At 38.1% G+C, this 14192-nt stretch overlaps 1 protein-coding gene and 1 pseudogene across 4 annotated transcripts in view; one reads left to right on the forward strand and one right to left on the reverse strand.

Annotated features, from left to right (window-relative positions):
- Positions 1-14192, reverse strand: part of SYNPR (synaptoporin) — a 378090-nt gene that overhangs the window by 186109 nt on the left and 177789 nt on the right. The gene's annotated exons all lie outside the window — the stretch shown is intronic.
- Positions 4951-5063, forward strand: LOC139031328 (U2 spliceosomal RNA; annotated as a pseudogene).

Raw genomic sequence — 14192 nt, forward strand, 5'->3', positions numbered from 1 at the left:
GAGCAGAGGCACTGGCATTAAAATCTGGACCTTTCTGACACCAGGACCCAAGGTTCTCAAAACCCAGTCAGCCTAAGAATTACTCAGGAACCTTATGAACCACCCAGATTCTCAGACTCCATCTTCCAAAGCTCTGGAAACTAGAGATTTGGGGTTAGGCCCAAAATTCTATATTCCAACAAGCTCCTCACATAATCAGATGCAGGACAAACATACGCACAATACAATCTTTTTCTTTCTGTTGCAATTCCTGCCTTTTTACTTCTTTAGGTATCTCAGACTTGGAAAAGCAGAGGTCGAAGGATTCCTAACACATATTTCTTGCAGCCACTCTTTTCTCATATCCCAGAACAGAAACAACTGCAATTGGGAGGTATTTCAACGAGTAACTCTTACAGACCAAAAGTTAAAAAAAAAAAAACACAGTGAACCTCACAAGGAGAATAAACAAAATTCACAATCCTCTAGAGATAAGAAATAAATTTTTTGAATATGTTAAATTCACCAGGCTATAAGTATTCAAATTTCAGGGCAAGAAAGAATCAAACTATTGATCAAACCTTTCCAGACTCATGTCAAGAAACTGCAGTGGGCTACATAATTTCAAAAAGTGAAAGTCTCTCAGTCATGTCTGACTCTGAGAACCCATACTATATAGTCCATAGAATTCTCCAGGCCAGAATGCTGGAGTGGGGATCTTCCCAACCTAGGGACCGAACGCAGGTCTCCTGCATTGCTGCCAGATTCTTTACCAGCTGAACCACAAGGGAAGCCCAAGAATACTGGAGTGGGTAGCCTGTCCCTTCTCCAGTGGATCTTCCCAACCCAGGAATCGAACCAGGGTCTCCTGCATTGCAGGCAGATTCTTTATCAACTGAGCTATAAGGGAAGCCCATAATTTCAAACCCCTCTTTTATTCTGAGATATCCTAGTGCTTACAGAGTAGCTCCTGCATATTTCTGCTTTGTTTAGTTGGAGGGCTGGCCGTTTGGGACATTATCAACTTCTTTAAACCAGACATTGAAAATAGCAGCCCTTTATGACTAAGCTGGATTTGACCTTATTAAGTCCTAAATTAGTCAAAGTAAAACACTTTTTTTTTTAACTTTTCCATTAATCCCTCCATTCAAAACTGTCTGTTGAAACTAAACAATGGAAAATACCAGAATGAAGCCATAGGTGATCAGGGTTTGGTTTAGATCCTACCTCTTTTAGCTTTTTCTACCCCCCAGCATACCGGAGTCCCTTTACCCAGCTCCACGCCCTCAACACTCCCACTCCATAGCACTTACTATTTTCTAATTACTGTATAATTTACTAATATACCATAGCTACTGTTTAAGTCAATCATTTCCTCAAGAATGGAAGCTCCAAAAATTGAAAATTTTTGTCAGTTTTGTGCATAGAACAATGCCTGGAACAGATACGTGCTCGTAAAGTGAGGGAAGGAAGAGGAGTCTATAGTAGGAAAGAACAAAACCCTCATAGAAAGAAGCAGAAATATAATAAAAGATGTAAACAGACTGTGTCCTGATGGTGGTAAATGTGCTGTCCAATATGGTAGCCGCTAGCCACATGAGGCAATTGAGAACTGGCAAAGTGGCTAGTCTCAACTGAGACTGGATCTTGAAGACTTAAAACAGGAAAGAATATAAAAGATCTCAATAGTTTTCCAAACTGATTAAATGTTGAAATAATAATATTTTTGACATAGTGGGTTAATTTGCTAAAATTAATCTCGCCAATCTTTTCTTACTTTAATTTGCTACTGGAAAATTTAAAATGACATGTGTAACTCATATTCATGTCTCCCACTGTATTTCTACAGGTTAGTGCTGTGTTGGGGTTTCTGAATCTCACCATTTCTCTTTCTTTGTTTTTCTGCTCTACTTATTTCTTTTAAACTAATTTTAGACTGACAGAAATTTTGCCCAAAAAACCAGCATAGAGAGTTCACGTGTATCTTTTCCTCACTTTCCCCTAATGTTAATATCTCATATTTTTAACTCACCTACAGAGATTATTCAAATTTCAACCATTTTTCTCTTAATATGCTTCTTCTGTTCTGGAGCAGAGGATCCCTCACTGCATTTCGTTATTATGCCTCTTTAGTCTCCTTCAACTAATGACAGCTCCTCGTTCTTCCCAGTCTTATGACTGTGGCACTTCTGGTAATTACTAGTCAATTATTTCACAGGGTGTCTCATTTTGAGTTTGCCTCCTTTTTTCTCATGATTAGATTAAAGCTATGCATTTGCATCAAAAAGGGCCACAGAAGCAATTTTGTGATCTCACCACGGGGTCCATGCTATCACATTTCTGGTGATGTTAACCTTGGTTAAGGTGGTGTCTACTGGGTTTCTCCACTGTAAAGTTTATTATTTTTCCCTTTGTAATTTATAAATCTCTTAGGAGAGATATTTAAAATTATGCATATATTCAGTTTCTCCTCGAACCTCCCTGCCCTGTTTTAAGCATCTGTCAGTGAGGATCCCATCATTTCTTAGACCTGAGGTTCTTCTTAGACCTGAGTGGCAGAAGCTATTTCTCCATTTCTTTTGCACTGTGATGTCTTCATGCCCTGTCCACTCCATCACTGATGGGACTTGCCTGGCACTGCTGGTATTTGAGTTTGCAGCCTCCTTGAAACAGGCTCATTATCTATGAAGCTGAGGTTCTCTTAGCCCAGTGTTCATTAACTGCCATATACAACAGAGTATAGCTTACTTAGACTTACAATCATTGATGTGAATAATTTAAATAATAAGTGAGTTCTACAACAGCAACTCCTGATACAAATCCCAGTGTGCTCTTATTCTTGGGAGACCTTTATTTGACTGCTCAGAAGAGCTCAAGTTCATCTATATTGGTCACAATTCAGTTTCTGTACTTTCTCTCTTCAGAGGGTAGGGGAAAGGAGGACAAAGGTGGTAAAGTCTAGTGCTTTTTCATGGATGAGGTGCTGGGGTAAAAGACTGGGACCTCCATTAATTAGTAAATTTTGTCTGACCATACACTCATGAACAATCTATTTACAATCAAGGAAAATGCAGCATGATTAAGACACACCTCTAATTTATAAACTTGGCCACCCAAGATAAAATCACAGGAGACATCCTTGATGTCTTGATAGTCTTCCCCCTCCATTTGCATTTGATTGACACTTTATTCATATTAGACACTTCATCTTTAGATCTTCTTCAATCACTTTCAGCATCATCACAAAGTCTGGCCAGCAGAGTTAGTGCTCAATATAACACATTGACTAATAGATGGATAACATATATTTGAAAGCGTTAACCCACAAAAAAGGACTGGAAAAGGTCAGTTTTCATTCCAATCCCAAAGAAAGGCAACGCCTTTCTAGAATGTTAAGAAGATCTCCATAAAGCAACACAGTTTCTCTCTGCTCTTCACTGACAAGGGCTATTCATTTTAGAGCCCTTCTCAGCCAGGGTGGGATGTTCTGAGAGAACAGCACTGAAACAACTATACTATCAAGGGTGAAACAGATCACCAGCCGGGGTTGGATGCATGAGACAAGTGCTCAGGGCTGGTGCACTGGGAAGACCCAGAGGGATGGGATGGAGAGGGAGGCGGGAGGCGGGATCGGGATGGGGAACACATGTAAATCCATGGCTGATTCATGTCAATGTATAGCAAAAACCACTACAATAATGTAAAGTAATTAGCCTCCAACTAATAAAAATAAATGGGAAAAAAAAAAAAAAAGAACCCTTCCTATAGCTCGAATACCCAGACCTACAGTTGGTAGATTCATATGAGATTTTAAATGTCATCAATATATTACTTTATAAAACATTTTCATTTTAAAAGTGAACTAAATTAACTCATTAAAAGGTCTCCCTCTCATATGTGTACTGTATATTTGATAGAACTTTGGGATCTGCATGTTATACAAGATTATTTTTAGTAAAAACCCACTGTATTTGCAAATTAATATGGTATATTGTGTAGGACATGGTAATTGTTTATATCTACTGTATTGCTGGGCATAATGGAACTTGTTTAGTTGCTAAGTCAAGTCCGACTCTTTTGTGACCCTATGGACTGTAGCCCACCAGGCTCCTCTGTTCATAGGATTTCCTAGGCAAGAATACTGGAATGGGTTGCCATTTCCTTCTCCAAGGGATCTCCCCAACCCAAGGACCAAATCTGCATATCCCACTTGACCAGAGAGTTCTTTACCACTGAGCCACCTGGGAAGCCCATAATGGAACTACTGAAAGCAATATTTTCCTATTATAAATTAATCAAAATACTATTGATATCTGAACAACCCACCACTGTCTTCAGACTCATCACCTAATTTCAGCCACTGACACCCCTTCGAGATTATTTATATAATTATAAGATTAGTCACTTTTGTGTCTGTTATTTTGTTAGTTTTAAGGTAAATTGTCACTTTTTCGGATCTTTCATTCGGTGGAAATGACTGCTTTGAATTTTATGTCACAAAGTGTGTGTGTGCTAAGTTGCTTCATTTGTGTCTGACTCTTTGCAACCCTGTTGTAGCCAGCCAGGCTCCTCTGTCCATGGGATTCTCCAGGCAAGAACAATGAGTGGGGAGCGATGCTCTCCTCCAGGGGATGTCACAAAATAAAATATTTTAAATACTCTAGAATAAGATCAAAGCAAGTAACAGAACTAGATGATCAACTCTACCCACTTAAAATCATGGCCTGCTACAAAACAATGTTTAGAAAGTGACTTCAACAGATAAAAACTATTAGCACAAAAATAATTTACATTGAAATTCTGAAAAAACATTGCTACTGTAAGATGAGCCATGATATTTTGTCAACATTTGAACTATGAAGTGGCTTAGATTAGTGCTGCCCAATAGAAATATAAAGCAAACAACAATGGGAGCCTCATGTTTAATTTAAAATTTTCTAATAGCCTCCTTATAAAAGTAAAGAGACAAGTAAAGTTTCTCGGCCTTTTGGCTAAGATCAAGTGTAGTATCTGTTCTTATCAGTTTAAAATAATCTATTTAAACCAATATACCCCAAATATTACTATGTCAATGTCAAATCAATATAAAATATTAATGAAATTTTAATTATTTTTTCACACTAGCCTTTGAAATCTAGTATGCATTTCATACTTTACAGCATATTTTCATTCAGATTAGCCACATTTCAAGGGTTTCTGGCCACAAGCAGTTAGTGTATAATAGCACAAGTCTAAGATTTTATTAGTAAAAAGTTTCAGGTATTCAAATCAATGAGATGATGTTCATCTTTCCTGTTTATCACATAGTATCTTTTGAACATCTATTATTTTCTAAGGCTATGTTAAACTCCTATAGTATTTTTTGAACAAAGGAATAGAGATGACAACATCGACAATCAATTCTGATTTAACACTGAATTTTCTACAACTAAGAATCCTGTCATCATACTGTTTTATCCAAAATAAGAGGTACTGTAATAAACACTGAGATAACAGAAGCTGATAAGGACGGCAAAGGCTCACATTTATTAAGCAACTTATATGTGCCACACATTATTTATATGTGAGAACTCTTGATTTATTTCTCACAATAACCCTACAAGGTAGGTACTATGATACTTGGAACCACAGTCTCCTAATATAGGTGTCACCAATGTGAATAGCAATTCTTATCTTTCATGCCGTAAAAATAATAGTGACTGATTATTTATTTAGAGCTTGTTATGGCTCAGGCACTATATTAAGCAATTAACTGTCATTATGTCATTAAAATTCACAAAACCTTTATAAAATAGGTATTATTATTTCCATTTTACAAGTTAGGAAATAGACTCAGAGCTTCAAAGACTGTAGTCAAGACGTGGCACTAACTCTTTGTTTATGCCATGCTATATACTATAATGTATAGTCTGTTTACAACGAACTCATTTGATAAAAGAAGGTGCCTTCTCTGGGGGTTCCCTTATACACTTGGGAAGACAAGGCCTGCTTGCTGGAAATAATTGGAAATTATTTTGAGCACAGTCCAAATTGTGTGGTCCTGATAATAAGTGAAAACAGATATAAAGGGTTGGAAAATTCTGGAGCACAGCTTAGAGGAGAAAATATACTTTTTGGTTTTTAAATGCCACCACTGCCCAAGTGGCACTTACATTAAGAACCCATAGGTATAAACATTATAGTACACAACTACACTCTCAATAAGCACTGCAATTCGTTAGGTACTTGTCCTTCGCAGAGCATTTCAACATACTCTGGCTTATGTGATCCATATAATCACTTTGTAAGATGGGCAGGGAAGGAATACATTCATTTTACTGCTGAAGGAAAAAGAGACTGATTCACCCAGAACTGCACAGTAGATTCGGATGATGCGACAGTATGTATTTCAGTTTCAAAGGTGAATTTAATTACATGAAAACATTAAGTAAATAATAGTCCCAGGTGGGACATACATTTTGGAAAACCCATGATCAAAATATAAGAAACTTCCACTTTATATACTGCCATAAATTTCCTAATATAAATCATTATTTACAGTTTCTATTACTTGATGCAGATTCCAACAGACAATATGTACTGAATTTTTTGCTTGCTTATAAGAAACATGTAATACTAAATGTCAGATGAATAACATTTTAACACTCAGCATTCCATTTGGACTTTATATAACAATTCTTTATATTACTATCTTCTTTACTGGGCTGTGAACTCATTGAGGAGAATGACTTTATCTGACTTATCTTTGTGGTCCTCAGTGTGTTGAGTTATTCATTTCAATTAGGTTAGTTTATTGGAAAGAAACAGCAATCCGCCTGAATTACATCAAGAAAACAGCATAGTTTGGGGAAGGTACATACAGACAGGTTCCAAATTGGGAAGGGAGTACATCAAGGCTGTATATTGTCACCCTGCTTATTTAACTTATATACAGAATACATCATGAGAAATGCTGGACTGGATGACGCAGAAGCTGGAATCAACATTGCCGGGAGAAATATCAATAACCTAAGATATGCAGATGACAACACCCTTATGGCAGAAAGTAAAGAAGAACTAAAGAGCCTCTTGATGAAAGTGAAAGGGGAGAGTGAAAAAGTTGGCTTAAAGCTCAACATTCAGAAAACTAAGATCATGGCATCCGGTCCCATCACTTCATGGCAAATAGATGGGGAAACAGTGGAAACAGTGGCATCCTGATGATGCCTCAAGATGTATTTAACTCTTTTGTTAGGATACTTTCCTCCCTCCAACTGGCTTCCTTTTCTGATTCACTTTCTGCTTCCTTAGAGCTTTGGCTCAGAGAGAGCTCTCCACGGCCTCTCTGGCTTTGACTCCTCTGTCACTCCCTTCCTCTCTCCAGTTTCTCAGTGCAAATACCGTAAATAGGGAATCTGATTGGTCTACCATAGCTTTCTATAACAAGCCATTCCTTTGTTTTAAAACAACAACTATTGCATCTAATAGGTATCTCAACTTTACATGTCCAAAATGGAACAACTGATCCATGTCCCACCATCTCCCAGTACCATCCTCCCCATTTTTGGACCCCAAGCCTTGATTCCTTCTTTGCCTTACCTTCTCCTCACATATTATTTCTCAAAGCTAGTTTGATGTACCATCTCTTAAAATATATCCCAAATCTTTCCAGTTTTCTCCCTCTTAATCACTAAAACCCTATTGGAGCCACTATCATCTCTTGCATACGTTAAATGAAAAATATATTTTGCATACAGCAACTAAAATAATTCTTAAAATAAATAAATCACATCATGTCACTCCTTTAGCCTTAAGCAAAGGATTCCCACTGCATCCAGAATAAAATTCAAGTGTCTTACATGGCCCAGGAGGCCCTATTTCTTACCGATCCCTGCATGACTCGCTGTACCTCACCCTCCTCTTGATCCACTGTTTTCTGCCTGCACTATTCTTCTACCTGTTGCTTTACTGCACCAGGTTCCCTCTTGCCTCTGTACTTGCTGTTCCATCTTCACCTAGACCTTCCCAGGGTATACCCTTGTCACTCACATCTCAGCTTAAATATCCTCTCACAAGAGAGACCTTGCTGACTCCATTCCCAGTTATTATCCACTGTATCACTCTGTTTAATTTTTGTCACTGTGCTTGTCCTACATGATCTTGGTCTTTTGCTTGTTTGCATGTTTCTTTTCTCTAGTCCTTGCCCTCACTACAATGTTAAACTCCAGGAGAAGAAAGACCCAATGTAACTTGCTCTCCAGTACCAAGAATAGTTCCTGGCACAGTGTAGGCATTCAAAAATATACTACATATCTAGAGAAAACCATAATTTGAAAGATACAGGCAACCCAATGTTTGCTGCAGCAACCTAATGGAAGCAACCTACATGTCCATCGACAGAGGAATGGATAAAGAAGATGTTGCATATGCATTTACAATGGAATATTACTCAGCCATATAAAATAATGAAACAACACCATTTGCAGCACCTGGATGGACCTAGAGATTATATTTTAAGTGAAGTAAGTCAGATAGAGAAACTTGACAAATATTATATGATACCACTCACATGTAGAATCTAAAAAAAAAAATGATACAAGTGAACTTATTTATAAAACAGAAACAGACTTTGAAGACAAACTTATGGGCTAAATTAGGAGTTTGGGATTAACATATATACACTACTATATGTAAAAGAGATAATCAACAAAGACCTATTGTAATAGGGAACTCTATTCAATATTCTATAATAGCCTATAGGGAAAAGAATCTGAAAAAGAATGGATTTATGTATAACTGAATTACTTGGCTATAGACCTTTAACTAACACAATATTGCAAATCAACCATACTCCAATATAAAATAAAAAGTTAAAGTTTTAAGATGTGCTAAATGAATGAATGAGTCTCTCTTTGTTGCAGCAATTATTTATCATTGTTGATCAACTAATCACTAATCCATTTAGTGTTAATCAACTAATCCATTTAGCTGGGATGCATGGGGCCCCTAGGACCCAGACATGGCTGAGTCTGGGCTGGATCTGCAGCAGAAGACAAGCACTCTATACTCATCATGTTCATTCATGTCTGGCTTACACTGATTGATCAGATGAGTAAATGGACAAGTTCAAAAGTTCAACAAGTCTCTGAGGACTCCTGGTGATGTACAGTGAGATTCTGAAAGATGAGCTGAGTATGCTTTACTGTTTTCCCCATATTGTCTGTATCTCGTCCAAAAAGCATTGTAGAAAGTGATGGAGACACACTGTATATTTGGCTAGCAGCATTTGGTTGAAAATTGAAGTGATTTTTTAAAATGATAGAAATACAGTCATCTGGGTACTAGTGATGAGCCTGAGCTAGAAAGTAATTCACATTACATTTCCATTTAGTCTTGTGCAACATAAGGCATTTACAGTCATTTTCTTCTATGGCACTGTTAGTTACAATATGGAGTATTTATGCTTTACTTTTTAAAACCTGCATAAAGGAAATGCTAAAAGTTAAACTCCTTTTTTTTTTTTTCAGAGAACACTCACTATGCAGAGAGACCAAATTCCACTTCTAAAGACCATGGTAATCAGAGTAATAATTTCAGGTTTCAAAATGGTAAAGTTAAAGTCAGTCTAAAATGATGACTTAAGTAACAAAAAATCATATTTAATGGGGTACAACTGACAGCATTCACTCTCTCTTAACAATCACTTATGATGACTGGTAAAAAGATCAGAGAAACCAGTCCTTTCTCATTTTGACAAGCAATAAACTAAACACACACATAAATAAGACTAAATTCTTAAACATTAACCCTGAAGACAAAATCTTCTATAGTATTTTTGTATCTGTGAGGGCCCACGGTTTGGCAAACGAGTTCTCTTTGCAATCACTTTTGGGCAGACTGTTTTCAATGCCAACAATTAATGAGGGTTGGTTAAGATGAGCACCATGCCATAAATTAATTTGATATATGAATTATTAAAAAACTCAATCACACTGTGTAAATATTAACTTGTCAATTTAGGCAATTTGTTCGGGACCCCACTGTTACTAGTAAAGATTAATAGGGCCTTAATTCTAATTATCTGCACTGTGACTCTGTGTGATGGTGATATTGGGGAAGGATTTCAGGGACATTAGTGCAGATTCCTGTAAAATCAGGGACTTGCTATGGGTACTGACAAGACATGCAATCTGTGTCTTGATTTCATCCATGTCTCAAGTACCCTTTTAAAAGCCTAAGCTCCACAGAAAAAGAATCTCTTCTCTTTTCATTTTTAAATTTCTATCATTGTCCAGCACCATGCCTGGGCCATACTGAGTGTTGCGTGGATTAGCAAACCTCATCAACATGCAGTGAGGGATGTTGCATGGGGCAAAAGGGGTCAGGGGGTGGAATCAGGCACACTCTAGGGCGATATCAGATATAAAGAAAGGTGAGTATACGGCTCTTCAAAAATTTTTGCCAAGAATATAAATGTCTAATAATTATATAACAATGTGTTTATCTTCGCTAATAATTAAGTATGTACTTTTATCGGATTCCATTGTTGGTGAGAATGCAAAGAAACATATCCTTCTGGTGAAAATCTAAACTGCTTTCTGGAGAGGAATTTGGCAAAATTTCTGAAAATCTAAGACTTATCTACCTTTATGCCCCAGGAATTAATAAAGTTATAAAACTCTGTTAATTGCACATTGTATCAGTGAAAAACTAGAGCAATCTAAACATCCAACAATAAGTGCCTGGCTTAATACATTATGGTATGGCTATGAGGCCAAATAATGTGGCAGACCCATAAAAGCTGACATGGGAGGAGATTACAATTATTTTTTTTTAATAAAAATTTGCAAATAATATTTACACCAAAATCAGTTTGCATGAAAATGAGTACATGCAAAGAAAAAGTCTCAAATGATACACATGAAAAGAAACTCTTAAAAGTGATTATCTCTGAGAAGTTACATTAACGAGAATTCTGATATTCTACTTCATTAATTTCTGTACTATGGGATTTTTAGAATAGGAAAAACAATGTGTTCCTTTTTCTAATAAAAAAAAGCTATTTAAAAATGTGGTTATAAATAACAGAATGTGTCAGATGATGAATTGTCAAATGGTGGAAGAATGGGTGGAAAATGAACTCCCTGTTTTATTTATGTAGAGATTGTTGAGCATAATTCTCAGCTGATTTCTAAAGAAGCCCAGAGCAAGTCCATCTTGGAGAAAATCTCAACTCTGCCCTTAAGAATGGTTCTCTGCACTTTCTCCTTATTTCTGGTTTCTCAGTACTAGGTTTAAGGAGCATCGTAACTAACACTACTTCACTGTGATCAAAGATGTTCAACTCCCTCAATCATATCTGGGAAATCTCCACTCCCCAAATCCTGCTTCCAAGCCTTTGCCAGGGAAATAAGAATCTGCTATAGCATTAAACTCTTCAGTGTAACTGCATTCTTAGAAAACCTTGTCATTTATGTGATTCCTTAACAGTCTCCCAGTGACAGCTGCTACTTTGGCATCCAGTTTTTCAAATTAAAAAGTAAAACATTCTACAAATGGTATGAGCAACAGCTCATTTCTTTCAAATTCCACCCAGCTACAAAAGGAAAAAGGGTGATCATGATAGCCCCAGCATGGGATTGTTCTGCCTTCAGAGTTTATTCCTGGGCTTGGGAAATCAACTAGGAAATAAATGCTGGTAATTCTGAGTCCCAAGGAGCATGGTATCCCCGACAATCATTCCTGACATCCTTTTTGCCTGCCCAACTTGTGGGCTGGTGGTGAGCAGGCTCAAAATTTAGGAGTGAGGAAAGAATCTTGGCTAATGTGGTGGCCTGTCACCTCAAGGACATCACTGGTGCTACCCACAGTGTGAAAGGTGAAGAGTCTGACCTTTGAGGGAAGCCAAACCCCTCATGTCTGGTTCTGCCACTTCCCAGCTGTGTGGCTTTAGGCAAGTTATTCAACCTCAATGAGGTCAGACTCTTCACCTTTTATATATACGGAAATACATATATGTGTGCAGGTGCATGTATATACACATACACACATATATAAAATACACAACTACTTTGTAATTGCTACTTGGCCTAGGGAGGAAAAGCAACTAGGACTTCAGCCCTTTTTTGGGAGGACATGCTCAAAAGTACATTATGGGGGGATAGGTAGTGAAATTGCTGGTTTGCCCATTACTACCAAATTTAACTTTCTGCTTGTTTTTTTGTCACATTGTTTCTCATTCTAAGAGTAATATATGTCACAACAGAAAATTTGGAAATAACAGAAAACAGAAACATCCATTTGCTTAGTCATGGTACTTTCCTTTTATCTATTTTATCCTGTTAAGTATAATAAATAAGGCAAGTGTTGCTTAAACCTAAGTGTAAATCCAAAACATTTTTTTTTTAACTATCACAAAATGTGAGACAATTGCAAATTGAAGTTCCACCTATTTATTTCTCCTTGGATCAGCAGTTCTCCAATTTCTGTGTGTCTAAGACTCATTTGGTGAGTACCGGCAGTCATGCTGATTAAGTAGGCCTGAGGTAGGATCTTGGAATCTCCATTTTAAGATTTCTACATGACATGAATGCAGACCGAAGGGGTGGGGGGAGATCTCTGAACCTGACTTTTATTTTTTTGGAGTATAGTTGCGTTACAAGGTTTTGTTAGCATCTGCTCTATGGCAAATTGATTCAGTTATATGTATACACATATTCACTCTTTTAAACATTTCCTCCTCACTTAGATCCCCAAGAGCACTGAGCAGAGTTCCCTGTGCTATAACGTAGGTTCTCATTAGTTATCTATTTTATATATAGTAATGTTGTTGCCGTTTTTGCTTAGTTGCTAAGTGGTGTCCAAATCTTTGTGACCCCATGAACTGTAGCCCACAAGGTCCTCTGTCCATGGGATTTTCCAGGCAAAGAATACTGGAGTGAGTTGCCATTTCCTTCTCCAGGGGATCTTCCCACCCCAGGGACTAAATCGGCTTCTCTTGCATTGGCAGGTGGGTTCTTTATGCTGAGCCATCAGGGAAGCTACGTAGTGCATATATTAATATTTCAATATAGAAATAGTGCCATTTGCAGACACACGGATGGACCTAGAGACTGTCATATAGACTGAAGTAAGTCAGAAAGAGAAAAACGAATATCATATAACATTGCTTACGTGTGGAATCTAGAAAAGCGAGTCTGACTTTGAGAGACAGTCTGCAGCCCTGACTCACGTCCAGGGCTCTGAAGTCCCACAGCTGGGGCCTGGAAGAGGACTCAGGAATCCAAACGCTAGCCTCACAGATGTCACCGTGTGCAGCCCCAGGCTCCCAGGCACTTACCTTTCAGCTCTGTTTGCCCAGCATCTGGCAAGCAAGGCAGCTGAGCATCTGCCTTCTTTTTGTTTGACCCCCGTGGTCCCCAGAGAATTCAGTTCCTCTCATGGCTCATAAGATGCCATTCTTTTAGGGATGGATGGGTGGGGCTAGGGACTGACACCAGGTAAAGTATACGGTAAGACTTCTGGCCGCCTGCTTGATAGCTCTGGGGGATGCAAAAAATGCTCTTACATTCCTCTGGGTCCAAATAGAAGGAAGCAGAGATGGAGGTTAATGGGACCCTGGAGCAGACACCTAACATTCCTGATAAACATGCAGAGAGGTCTGAATGGGATGTTTCCTTCTGACATTTCTTAGGCTACTGCTGTAGCTAAATTCCTTTATCCTTTTTTAGGCAATTCAACCCCAATCCCCCAACTCCTTCCTCCAATCCTAGGAAAGGAAGCAGCTGAAAGGAAGAACTGGAACTTGTTTTTTGTAACTTCGAAGAAAAGCAATGTGTGCGTTCTTCTAGGGAGCAGGGCTTGTCCCAGGCCATGAGGCTCTGCCCACCACACTCCCCCATGCCTGCTCTGTAAAATGACACACAGGGAGACCAGAGCTACATAAAAGGCTCACCCAGCATACACTGATTTAATCTCTGCCACTTGTCACCTCCCTATGGGAGCTCAACAGAAACAACAGCCTTCATTACATAACCTACAATTATTTTCAATACGTGCCCAAATCTAGGTTTTAAAAAGCTCTGTTCAGATTTTATGGGAATAGGACAAATATCAGAACAAGCCCCCATGAGGCTGAAAGAAAAAGACACATAGAGTAATTCTGTTGAATTTTTACATTTTCGTCTGCTCTCTCTGAAGCATCAGTGGCTGGGGCGCTACCCAGGTTCTTGGCC

This window comes from Odocoileus virginianus, chromosome 26, assembly GCF_023699985.2.
Source record: "Odocoileus virginianus isolate 20LAN1187 ecotype Illinois chromosome 26, Ovbor_1.2, whole genome shotgun sequence".
NCBI classification, from domain to species: Eukaryota; Metazoa; Chordata; class Mammalia; order Artiodactyla; family Cervidae; genus Odocoileus; species Odocoileus virginianus.